The sequence below is a fragment of the Rousettus aegyptiacus genome, unplaced genomic scaffold (genome assembly GCF_014176215.1).
Source record: "Rousettus aegyptiacus isolate mRouAeg1 unplaced genomic scaffold, mRouAeg1.p scaffold_m13_p_11, whole genome shotgun sequence".
Taxonomy (NCBI): Eukaryota; Metazoa; Chordata; class Mammalia; order Chiroptera; family Pteropodidae; genus Rousettus; species Rousettus aegyptiacus.
This window is the reverse complement of record NW_023416286.1, coordinates 19,644,879-19,657,005: the sequence shown is the minus strand read 5'-3', so window position 1 is coordinate 19,657,005 and position 12,127 is coordinate 19,644,879. Positions and strand designations below refer to the sequence as shown.

Genomic DNA, 12,127 nt, shown 5'->3' with positions numbered 1-12,127 from the left:
TGTCCTGCATCAGAGTCCCTCCCAAGAGGCCCCAGAACCAACATATCCAATAGCCAGCTTCAGACACCACCAGAGCACCACCTAACCCCCTCCACAAATGGTACACACAAAGGGAAGACTTGGCAGGCACCAGCATCCCACTAAAGCGAATTCTTCTCCATAGGGTCAGCCTTTACAAACAGCTTCACCACTATAGTCATGCCCAGTCCTCACACCGATCAGCCTGAGGGTCAATCCCTCCCATTGACGTGCCAATAGCAACCAAGGCTCAACTACAACAGGTGGGCACATACAGCCATGCAAGAGATACACTTGGAGCACCCAGCTCAAGTGGCCAGGGAGACTGCACCACTAGGCTCCACAGGACACCTAATATATAAGGCCACTGAACCAAGACCAGGAGATGTAGCAGCGCTACCTAATACATAGAAACAAACATAGGGAGGCAGCCAAAATGAGGGGATAAAGAAATATGTCCCAAATCAAAAAACAGAACAAAACTCTAAAAAAAAAGAACTAAACAAAATGGAGACAAGCAATTCACCAGAAGCAGAGTGCAAAATACTGGATATGAGGATGATCAAATGATCTAAGTGAAAACTACAACAAACAGAAAACAAAAAAATGGTGACAAAAAAAACAAACATAAAAAAGAACCAGTCAGAAATAAAGAATATAATAACTGAATTGAAGAATACATTAGAGGGAATAAACAGTAGATTAGATGATTCAGAGGCTCAAAATCAGCAATTCAGAATATTAGGTAGCAGAAAATACCCAATCAGAATAGCAACAACAACAAAAAAATCCAAAAGAATGAGAATATTTCCAGGGGCCTCTGAAACAACATCAAACATACCAACATTTGCATCATAGGGATACCAGAAGGAGGAGAGAAAGAGCAAGGGATTGACAACCTGTTTGAAGAAATAATAACTGAAAATTACCCCAATCTGGCAAGGGAAATAGACATACAAGACCAAGAAGTGCAGAGAGTCCTAAACAAGATAAAGCCAAAGAAGCCCACATCAAAACATATCATAATTAAAATGCCAAAGCTTAAAGACAAAGAGAGAATCTTAAAAGGAGCAAGAGAAAAGCAGTTAGTTACCCACGAGGGAGCTCCCATAAGACTGTCACCTGATTTCCTAACAGAAACTTTGTAGGCCAGAAGAGATTGGCACAAAATATTCAAAGTGATGAAAAGCAAGGATCTACAGCCACAATTACTGTACCAGCAAGCTATCATTTAGAATCAAAGGACACCACCAAACCAGTATTTCAAAAATGTTAAAGGGACTTTTTGAAGAAGAAAAAAGAAGGAAGAAGAAGAAGAAGAAGAAGAAGAAGAAGAAGAAGAAGAAGAAGAAGAAGAAGAAGAAGAAGGAGAAAAGATTAAAAATGTAAATAATAAAATGGCAATAACTACATATCTATCAATAATTACTTTAAATGTAAATGGATTAAACACTCCAGTCTAAAGACATAGGGTGGCTGAATGGATTAGAAAATAAGATGCTTATATACGATGCCTTCAAGAGACTCACTTCAGATTGAAGGAAACAAGAAAGGGGATGGAGAAAGATATTTCATGAAAATGGAAATTAAAAAAAAAATAAATAAAAAGCTTATACCAGACAAAATGGACTTTAAAACAAATGCTATAACAAGAGACAAAGAAGGACCCAGTAGTTCCACTTCTAGGTATTTACCCAGAAAACCTCAAAACACTACTTCGAAGCAACATGTGAATCTATATGTTCATTGTAGCATTATTTACAATAGACAAGATATGGAGGCAACCTGGCTGTCCATCAGTGGATGAATGGATATAGAAGAGGTGATACATGTATACAATGGAATATTACTTAACCATACAAAAGAATGAAATCTCGCTATTTGCAACAACATGAATGAAACTAGAGAGTATTATGCTAACTGAAATAAGTCAGACAGAGAAAAACAAATACCAAATGATTTCGCTTATATGTGGACTCTAAAAAACAAAATAAACAAACAAAACAGAAACATAATGAAATTCATCTTTTACAAACCAATTTGTATGTCATTACGGAGTATTATCAACATTGTTACAATTAATACTACGTTTTCTGAAAATGAAGGTGACCAGTTGGATATAAGGATACTACTTCAACCTTTTGCAAGAGTCGATAATGTAACTAAGGTTATATTATCATCCAGTTTTTTTATGCAATAGTATTCTGTAGGTGTTACAAATAATTTTATATGAAATTCCCCAAATAGTGAATAAAACATATGGATTATCTCTGACAACTTTAGGCTTTAAAATTGTTTATATTTTTGGTTCTTTTTAAATAAATATCTCCTTTCTTTGAACCTTTATAGCGTTACAACATTTATAATCTATACCATTTGAATATCCTCTGTCTTGCAGTTTTTATTTCCCTTGTATATTAGGCTTGTCTTCCCAACCATATTTAGCTGTCACTCCAAGGCAGGGATTGTGTTTCATACTCCTTTTATTTTGCTTCTATAACTTTGCATAGAGCAGGTGCTCGGTAAACACTATTAATTCATTAGAGTTCTCCAAGTAGGCCAGTGATGGCTCCTGGAATAGCATGGATATTGTGTATTACCATGTGTATCAGAGAGCATGGAGTGTACACCTACAGTAGACTGAAGAACGACCCCAAGGATATCAGGTCCTAATTCCTAGAGTATATAAATATTACGCCATTTGGAAAAATAGTATTTGCAGACATGATTAAGTTAAGTATCTTACAACAGGGAAATTGTCCTCGATTATCTGGTGGGCCTTAAATGCCATCATAAGTGTCCTTATAAGGAGAGGCAGTGGGAGATTTCATTCACAGAGAGAGGAAAAAGGAGATGGAGGACACAGAGAAAAAAAAAGAGTAGAAAAAGATTTAAAGATGCTGGCCTGGAAGATTTGAGTGGTGAGGCCATAAGCCAAGGAATATCAGCAGCCACCAGGAACAGGAAGAGGCAATGGGTAGATACTCCCCTGCTGCCTCTGGAGGGAGCGTAGCCCTGCCAACACCTTCATTTCAGTCTAATGATACTGCCATCACACTTCTCGCATCCAAATCTGGGAGAGAATAAATTTCTGTTGTTTCAAGCCATCAAGTTTGTGATAATTTGTTAGACCAGCCATAGGAAGCTAATACAATGCCAATCAATAATATATTTTCATTTATTGGGACATTTAAGAATCATATATCTGGAGCTCCTGGATCACTTTTCATCTTCCAATTCTGATATAATGGTGTCATTAAAGAATATGTAAAGAAAATCACTCTGCAGCGCCCTTCAATGCATATGTTATCAGCCACATTGAGTAATTTCTCAAGGAGTCTCAGTACATAGATTGGCAGGCATTTCCATCCATTGCTCCCACCAGTTCCATACAGGCTGATCTCTAAGCATCTGTCCACCTCTCAAATTCTGATCTATCAGGATTTAGTGTGTCCTATCTGATCTACCAGGAGACTATAGCCTTTAGTTGTGTCCTGAATGTAGTACTAAGAGCCATCTTTGGTATCTAACATGAAACCAAAGAACTGTTTGGAAGTAACCCGGTGGCAAAGTGGAATGCTTTCAAATCCACAAGAAAATTCTACTAACTTTCTACATAAGATAAGCTTAATAATCTAGTTAAGAAGACTATGGAAACACTCTAGTTTCACTAAAACCTTCATTGAACAAAACATCCTGCCTATAAAAATGCCTATTAAATGAAACCTAAAAACAGAATGCAGCTATGCAGGTAGGGCATGTCATTTCTCTGCTCACGGAGGTTCCCACTTGATGTAGTGTCTCTGTGTTTAGGAAACTTTGGAACCAGCTGGGGGCCCCATGGGCACTGGAAATAGATACAATGCCTCACTGTTTTTCGTAATATATATATTTTTTCCTAATATATTTTTTCATAATATATATTTTTATAATATATATTTTCATATATATTTCTTTCTTTCTTTCTTTCTTTCTTTCTTTCTTTCTTTCTTTCTTTCTTTCTTTCTTTCTGTCTGTCTGTCTTTCTTTTTCTTTTCTTTCTTTCTTCCTTTTATTTTTAAAACCAGGAAAGCAGCCTGCATTTCCAAGGTCATTAGCTCCCTCGAAGTACTCTTCAGGACCATACTGTTTTGTTTTATTTTTCTTTAACCTAAAAAGAATTTCAACCACAAATGTAATGTTTATCTTTCAAAATAGCAGCTGAAAAAAGCACAGGATGTATGAGACCAAAAACACTCTTTTGACTTCCTCTCCTCCGTGTGTGTGTGTGTGTATGCGTGAAACTTTCTTCAGGTTCCTTTCATAACAGCCTGCTAGAAGTCAAGTCTTCAGTCGGGCTGAAGGGAAAGAGCCCCCCAAATGAGAAGCAGCATCACCTTGGGAGCAAAACCTTGTTAGTTCTGTGCATTTTGGCATGGGATTAACTTCAGTGTAGCAATGATTCTCCACTATCTTATCTTCTTCATTTTGTCATTACTTCAATTGTGCTGGTCTTGCTTTTCTCCTTAGGTATTTGAAAATAACATATGATCATGGACACCAGAGCTTCCAAAATGTTGGCTTTCTTTGGGAACTCTATAAGAAAAACTTCTTGGAAATCTGTCTTCAATCAGTTGAGCTGTTTATTTTCTTTGGAGTGCATTCCATTAGACAATAGGATTTTATTAGTCTGAATTTTTTCCTCACAGAACTACTTGTTCTTAATGACATTTGTCCTTTCCACTTCTTATACCCTACACCCTCTTTGCTCAATTTCTTTTTCCTTTATTTTATGTATTTTTGCACAGTGTTCTACAACTACCTAACTACTTGCTACTAACAAGGGCTCTTTCTCCCTCCCATTATTTTGGATGTAACTTTATAAAATGTATAAGTACTATGGTAAATGGTTGTTAAACATTTGAAATGAATTGATTAAATGCCATTAAAACTCTTGTCAGTAGTATATGTATGTTTGTTTCTGTTAAAGGCACTCTAATTCTTTATAAAATTAACTCTATTATCTTAGGATGATCGTTATGCTATTTCTTGACAACAACCATAATGCAATGTTTTATCATACCTCCAGGTATCATCTTTCTCCTTACAAAATGCAATTAGTTCACTTTCAGAAATAAATGAGTATCAACATTTAAAAACTGCCTAACCCAAAGAAAGGAAAAACTAGTTATGGTACCCCTGGAGCAGCATGCCCCACTGACAGTCTGACCCACAGCACCGAAAGACTTGCCATTGAGAGAGTCAAGAAGAACAAGTGGTTCGTTCTCTCCGGAACAGTGCATTAGCCACACTGAGATATCGTCGCCCCTCCGCACCCCCTTCCTCGCCCCCCCACCCACCACTTTTAGTGACATAAGGGGCTTTCCTGAGACTAGACTACTTTAGGAAAGTTCCTGAGTGTTGGGTATTTCTTGAACTACTGGCAATTTTTGTTTCTTTTATCTTTTCTTTTCTATTCTTTTCTTTTCTTTTCTTTTTTGACTAGAGGTTTATTTGTGGTTCTATGCAATTTTGTTCTTTCGGGGGCTATCTTATTGTGTTTGTTCCTTCAATCCTTTTCTGCCTTAAAGAAGAGCCCTGAGCTGAGCACATAGAAAAGGAACGTGATATTATTTTTCATTCCTTTGCTGTTTTCACTAGTGAAACCAAAGGCAGACCACTTCCTTGGTACATCGTTTAGCACCTTATCAGATTTTTTTAAAATATATTTTTTCTATGTGATCTCTTGAAGCAAATGACAGTTAAACATGCTGTTTCTGGCTTAGGTCAGGTACTTTCTCAAGATGGATTCTAAAGGCCTTTAATACAGTATGCTTAATCAGCCCCGAAAATATCCTAAGGGGAAACGTCCATGTTCAGTGTACTTAACGTACCTGATTTTCTCCTGGCCTTCAGGAGGTATATCCTGGCTCTGCTCTTATTTTATCTGTCTGAAACATCCTTTAAGGGAAATCACCAAAATAAAAAAGGTTTTTATGTAAATACTTGGATCTTGGGTCTCTGGAGTTTAATAAATCAAGCCTACCCTCCCCTCTATTTTCTTAAAATAAGTCAGAGGAAAACTAGATGAAAGATTATACAGAAATGGTCTCTTTATATGTTTTCCCACTCAAAGTACAAACTATTTTTCTCCTAGGCATAAGATTTCCCTGTTATGCAATTCAAAGCAGAAGGAAGTTGATTATACTAGACTCAAAGTAAAAATCCAAATAGCTTTCTCTTGTTTTGGTGGGTTTATTCCCATTTCCCAAATTCTTTTTTGTGTTGGTTAAACTGGTGGGACCTCAGGCAGATTTTCCCAGCATGGTTTGGGGAATAAAATAACTCTTTTTGTATCTGAGTGCTTTGTAAGGAGCAATCTGTAACAAGGAGGCTCTTAAACACATTTAAGATCTCTTTTGGTCCCTGGCACAGTTCGTTTCTTATAGTTTCATAACTCCCTGGAGCTCCTTTGGTTATAGCCTCCCAGTTTGCTTTCATCTATCACCTCAAAACAAATCTTATTATTATTAATATTATTATTATTATTATTTTTAAATAGAGAGTATTGGGCCAGAACACAGGAGAAGAAACTAGCTCATTTCACCAGTTCAAAGATCTTGCCATTTTTACCACGTCTGAGAAGCATAGCTCTCAAGTACAAGCCCTGCCTCTGCTTGCACTAGGAGTGCAGGAGCAAGAAGTCTGATCTGGGCAACACAAGTCACCTGTGCCAGTTGGTTCTGAGGGTATGTTTGTCAGTAATCATTGTGGGGCCTTTCCCAGGTCTTTGTGTCCACCAAAGGCTGGGAGTACGGGAGACAGTTTTAGCTAGGCATAGAGTAGCATGTTGACTGAGGAAACTATCTTTGAGGTAATGGAAAACAGCTTCCTTATCAGTAGCTATGACTGAGTTTGGGTTGAGCTGCCACCTAGAAGCCATGAAAACTAAGTGTGGAATAAAGCTCTAACTGTTTCTATCCCATTAATTATTCTGCTTTATGAATGTTTTTCTTGCCAGATGTAATGTATCTTGGGGTCCCAAGTTGGAAAGTTCACTTTAGTAACTTTTGACCACAGTTCCATTGACCATAGTTCTGCAGAAGACCAAAACAGTTCAAAGTTTTCTTTGATTTCTGAATATCTTTGTTTGATAATCATAAGAAAGGTAATTTTGTTGTGGCTTTAAAAATAAAGTCTGTCTAAAGAAGCATGACCTTCCTTCCCATTAGATTGGATTACAGTCTGTTCTTAAACTCGGCAGAAAAAGAACTATCAGACGACTTCTTAAAGTCTTTTTCCAGGACTTTGATTCTATTAGCTAGAACATTGTTTGAACACAAGGCAAAGTCCTCTGGCTATTAAGTCTGAGAACATGAGACTTCACATTTACAGTTTCCAGACATTTGAGTATCCCAAGACAGCCAAGTTTGTTTTTTGATTTCCTGCCCAGTACTTTTTTTCTATTTTGACTTAAGTTTAAATTGCACATATGCATTAGATGTAATTAATGAGTACATATAAAATACAAGCTATAATATACAAAAATATTTAGAGATGTGGTAAATCAAACCATGGTTAGATCATCTCAGTCATTCTCATAAAGGTTCTAGTCAAATTAATTTTAAAAGTTTTTAGCAGGTTAAGTTTATGAAAATATTTCTAGGAGATAACATATATTGCCATATATTTCACTAATGAATGCATCTACACTTCAAACAATATTTTCAGAGTTAGAGTTAAGTGATATTCTTTTCTTTATATCATTAAAGTGCTAAAATGTTAAATAATCTACCAGAATTGTTTTTGTCTCAGCTGTGGGGAAAAGGTTTAAAAACAACGAAGAAAAAATATATTTTGGGATCACATGGAGAATTCTAATTAGATCTTAGGGTAATTAATACAATTTAAAAATCAATGTTGGGTGGAATCTGTCTCAGGGGCTCTATGTGTGTCCTTCTCTATGCATCAGATTTATCTCATTTTAGAAAAGTGCACAGAAGATGAAAAGAAACTATCTGTCTGGAAATTTAGTCAAACATCTAAAAAACTCACTGAAAGAAATTTCTTTGTATTAACTTCATATTCCTCTTTTGTTATAACAAAATTAGATTTGAAATGGCAAACTACCAGTTTTCTCTGTATTAATTAGAATAATGATTTTGATAAAGATATAAGCGGGGCAAATTCTTATACGGAAGGCTGGCCAGAACAGAATGGAGAGAGAGTGCACTGGGGCCACAGGTTGGCTTGGTGATAGAGGGCCTTGAAATGTTTAGAGTACACACATACACATACAGTCTCACATACACACATGCTGTATGTATGTGTGTGGGGGGAGGAGTATATATGTAGTAATAATAGAGAAATAGTGATTCCTCTCAAAATCCATGTTGCCAAAATAATGGTTATAACAACAACACCTTGTGTCATTTGCCTGGAAGTCCTAGCCCAGTACAACACTTGGTAAGATTTAACTGGAGTAGGGCAGATTTTTTATGATATTTGGCCAGGCTTTGTGTGTATGACTTTTACCTTATTTGACTTATAAACACACATACTGTCTATTATACACTATTACTAGTAACATTAGTTTATATGGTATCCTTTCGTCTAACATAAATGAAAGAGCATTAGAAACTTATCTCATTTATCTTCATTAAAAAAAGAGGGAAGCTGTCCCAATGGTCTTGAAATTTCTCTGTCTTTGGTGATTCCTTCCTTTTCGTTCACCCAGAAACCCAGATTAATCTATACAGAACTTTAAAAAAAAATGTTACTTGTAGAAACTTTTAGCAGTCCCCCCGGGAAAAATTCCACACTTCTCATTCCAAAAGACATGGAGATTCATGGCTGCATCTTCCTGATCCAGCTGTTATTCCCCACCATTATTCAGCACACACCTTCTTCCAGATGCTGCTCTTCTCCTTGCTGAATCCTGTCCCATTGTCTTGGTCTTCTTCGCCCTGTTTTTTTCCACTCATGTTTTCTTTCTCTTCCTTTTTCTTCATCTAATCCTTTCCACTGCTCTAACTAAAATCTTATCTCTCTATGACACCTTATCAGATCACTCCAGATCATTCTAGATTCCAGCGTCATGCTATGGTTTAATTGTTGAGTATTACTGATAAAATATGAGGCATGATGAGGTTTAAGTAAGACTGGAGTTCAAGTCTTCTGAGTGGACTCTGTCACTGAACTACCTTTGTGCCTTTTGTGACTTTCTGCCATTTCTCTCATTTCTTTTCTTTAAATTTGTTTGTTCTTATCTTTTCTCTTTTTTTCTCCCTCTCTTTTAAATGTGAAGAGACATTCTAAGCATGGCTGCTCTTAGAAAGCCATGCTTGGTGGATGAAAACCAATAGATGACAACCAGAAGACGAGAACCCAGTATGGAGCTTATCCAGTCTTTTCACAATCAAAACAAAACCAAATAAAAATCTCAAATGTCACAATTAATCAAAATAAGAGAGACCTGCATTTATTATTAGGACAATTCCCAAAGGGTTGATATATTCAGCCCAAGATTCTCAGATGAAAAAAAAACACCACCACCACGACCAACAACAACAACCAAAACTCATCTAGCTAGTTCATCATGAAAAATAATGACATGGTATAAAAGAAAACAATTGAAAAACATACATAGTATTGAGGTAGGGAGGCGATAAGAAATACAAACTTGGAAAGAAATTAAGAAGTGATTAAAGATATCTAAAGTTGTAAATAAGAAAGAACCACAGTACTTGCTTAAGTCTAAAGAGAGGCAAGTTAAAGCCTTTACCTTCTATTTAGAAGAAACACTTCTTTTATAAAAGCTGAGAAAAAGGCACAAGATGCCCAGCTAAAGCACACATTGGCACAGAGAGAAGGCATTAAGAGCACATTTCAAAGGGCATATTCAGTGATGTTGTTTTACTTAGGGTCCCTTATTTGCAAAAATGTTTTTCCAATCATCTTGCGAAACCTTACGAATGCACAGGAGGTATGGAGGTAGAACCTGAAAAAAGAAATCTCTGTCTAACCATATCACCCAAATCTAAATGACCTAAGATTCTTAAACTTAGTTTGCTGACTCTATTTTGTCCTCCATCCCAATCAGGCAGAAAAACAAACATAGAAATCAAGGTGAAATGTAAAGCTAAGATCACTTTAAAAACAGTCTTATTACTCTCTCAAAATAACATGGAAAAGAAAACAAAGATCCTCCAAGACTCTCTTATTCTCAATGGTTAATGATAACTTATGACTATGTTTTTAACTTTCTTTTGTTGAGTCATGGACTCTCCTCCTCCCCCACTCCATAGTTTCCAGGGTCAATGGGCAAGCTTTTATAAATCATGGGACTGGAGTTGCTGCTATGTTTGGTTTTGATCCAGCTTCTTTATTATCTCTGCTGTTGTGCACTACAGTTTTGTAGACACACTAGATAAAACAGAGAACCAAAATCAGGAGATTATTCCCAGGCTGTTTGCCAACTAATTTTAAACTGTTGCTCACTGCTGGTACACAAAATAATGGTCTTTTATTCCTGAGTCTTTTAGAATAGAAATCTGGGGTGGGGGCGGGAGGGGGGGGTGGAGGAGGGAGCCTGGGGTGTGTATGTGTGTTAATTTCCGGTTCTGTCAAACTCCTTTGTTCTTCCTTTGCCTCAGTTTCCCGACTTGTTCAATAGTGTTGCTGAGAATTTTGTTTTCTTCCCTAATTCTATCTAGTGCAAAATGCCTTGAGTATTTTTTCACCACTCTATCATAGCAAAATGAGAATCTGGAAGGATATATGTATAGTCTTTTATCATCCTCCAGATCTTGCTTCTAGAATTCCTTAGTTTTCAATCATAGTGTCTCGGGAAATTTATGAAACCCTGCCAGTTCGGAGTGAACCCCACAGAACTGATCCCTGGACAAGTGAAATCCAGGGAGTTAAAATGAGTTGCCGCAAATCATACAGTTAGCTAGGGTCAGAACTCCCCAGAACTTGAACCCAACTTTTCCTATTCTTCATTGAACATGTAATTCATTTTTATTGGAATTTTAAAATGCCTAAGCAGACTCAAGGTCTGGACTGGGTTTCTAGCTCAGTCTAGGATGACTCTTAAAAATATATAATCTGAACGATTCTGAGACCTTGGAAAGTCTGAGACCTGACCATCTCCTTGAGCAAAGTCAAGTCACCAAGGCCCTCAGACTCGACCTATTTTCTTCCAGGTTGAGCCGGGGCAGAGCTGATATAGCTGAAAACATTTTAGAGCCCACCCACATCTCTGAACGAACCAGGACAGTCAGGGGTGGGAGAAGGGTACAAGAGGAACCATTTATCCAAAGGGTTACCTGTTGACAGTGTCATTAACCCAATAACAGTGCAGGACAGTATCCTCGCTCGAATTATTTGTAAGTGAAAACCCTTAAAAATTTAATTTTGCTTTATACTTAAAATTTTTTTGTCTCCAGAAAACTACTAAAGACTCATCCATCGAGTCTCTTGCCTTGAATCACATATCAGGCCAGTATGTATGTGGGTTTTGTCTCAGTATGCACAAGAGTGGAACATTTTGTTTTAGGAATGTGAGACGTATGAAATACAAATCTGCCAAAAGGCTTCCTGGGAATTCCTTTGGGGCTAGGCAGGGAAGGCATTAACCCTCTGAAGGAGGGGGAGAAAACAAGTCTGAGTCAGGTAACGCCCTTAGGTGAGGTCCTGGAAAGATAAAGAATTCAGATCACAAACCGAGCCCTTTAAATACTCTTGTGACCACTAAGTCGGTCCCATAATAAAGTGAGAAAATGCAGGTACGGACGCCCCTCCCCCCCCCCCCCCCCAATTTCACAGTCTTTAGACTCGCAGTGGGAGTAGCAGGCAGGGAAGGGCCAATCTGGTATTGCCAGAGGTTAATCCTTAGTGCGCAGCAAACCCAGGAAAGTTCACCTCATTTTGCTACCAACCTGCAACATCGAGGCTAGAGGTAAAGTGGCTGGAAGCGAATTCAGAACTGGAAATTCCAGGTCCGCACCCACGGGCACCCCTCCCATCATTGCGGGATCACGCGTGGGACCTGGGGGTGATAGCAGGGCCTGGCTCAGCGCCGGTTCCGCCCCTCCGGCCCTCCTGCCTTCTGTCCCGCACGTCCCCG

The 12,127-nt window shown here is 37.8% G+C and overlaps 1 long non-coding RNA gene across 1 annotated transcript in view; it reads right to left on the bottom strand.

Moving 5' to 3' along the window:
- The window catches only part of LOC118609355, a 42,107-nt gene extending 30,020 nt beyond the window's left edge, over positions 1-12,087 (bottom strand). The window contains exon 1 of the long non-coding RNA XR_004953329.1: positions 11,940-12,087. This is a non-coding gene — a long non-coding RNA (uncharacterized LOC118609355). The remainder of the gene's footprint in view (positions 1-11,939) is intronic.
- Between the last annotated feature and the right edge of the window lie 40 nt (positions 12,088-12,127).